Source organism: Penaeus monodon, chromosome 23 (genome assembly GCF_015228065.2).
Source record: "Penaeus monodon isolate SGIC_2016 chromosome 23, NSTDA_Pmon_1, whole genome shotgun sequence".
NCBI classification, from domain to species: domain Eukaryota; kingdom Metazoa; phylum Arthropoda; class Malacostraca; order Decapoda; family Penaeidae; genus Penaeus; species Penaeus monodon.
In genome coordinates, this window is record NC_051408.1 from 3987383 (window position 1) to 3988475 (window position 1093).

The 1093-nt window shown below is 23.1% G+C and overlaps 1 protein-coding gene across 1 annotated transcript in view; it reads left to right on the forward strand.

Annotated features, from left to right (window-relative positions):
• The window catches only part of LOC119587683, a 64682-nt gene that overhangs the window by 24714 nt on the left and 38875 nt on the right, over window positions 1-1093 (forward strand). The gene's annotated exons all lie outside the window — the stretch shown is intronic.

The following is a 1093-nucleotide window of genomic DNA, read 5'->3' on the forward strand; positions in this document are numbered from 1 at the left end:
TCTACATTATGAATAATTCAATCAATTAGGAATTAAATAAACCAATAGATTAGTAATAAAAAAACTGATAAAAAACATTAATTGATAAAACACTGATTCTGACAATAAATCAATAAAGAAAAAGAATTAAAAAAATAGGAAATTAATTAATAAAACACTGAATCAGGCAATAAAATGATAAAGAAAAAGATAAAAACCATAGGCAATTAATTAATTAAATGACAATAGACTGAATCAGACCATAAACAAATTTACAAACTATAAAGTAGATTGATAGGAATTATAGAAATCAATAACTTATGAAAAAACAATTTTGATGAATTAGGAAATAGATAAATCAATAAACTGATAAATTAATGAACAGGAAATAAGAACTTTGATGAATTAGGAAATATATAAATTGATGAACAGTAATGGATAAATAGATAAATCAGGAAATAGATAAATAGATGAATCAGGAAACAGATAAATTGATGAATCAGGAATTAGAAAAAACGAGTAATCAGGAAATAGATAAATAGATGAATCAGGAAACAGATAAATTGATGAATCAGGAATTAGAAAAAACGAGTAATCAGGAAATAGATAAATAGATGAATCAGGAAATAGATAAATTGATGAATCAGGAAACAAAAAAAAAACGAGTAATCAGGAAATAGATAAATTGATGAATCAGGAATTAGATACATATATGAATATATATGAATATATGAATAATTTCGGGAAATAGGCATATTGTAAATTAGGAAATAAACAATACAGATAGATAAATAGATAACTGAATTAGGGAAGAGATATATTATTAATTTAGGAAACCAATAGAATGATAAATTGAGGATATGAATATGATAATTAATTAGGAAACAGATATGTAATTAAATCGAGCATTAGAAAATTGCTGATTTGTTGAATTAGAAAATGGATAAAGTGATAGCTTTTGGAAATAATGATAAAAAAGAAATTCACAAAACAGATACAAAAATGATACAGGAAGTTTTACTCATAAAGAATAAATGAATAAATAAGTAAATAAAACAAATAAAGAGGAGGATAAAGTAGAAAAGGAAATATAAATTCAGGGCTAGATTACTTT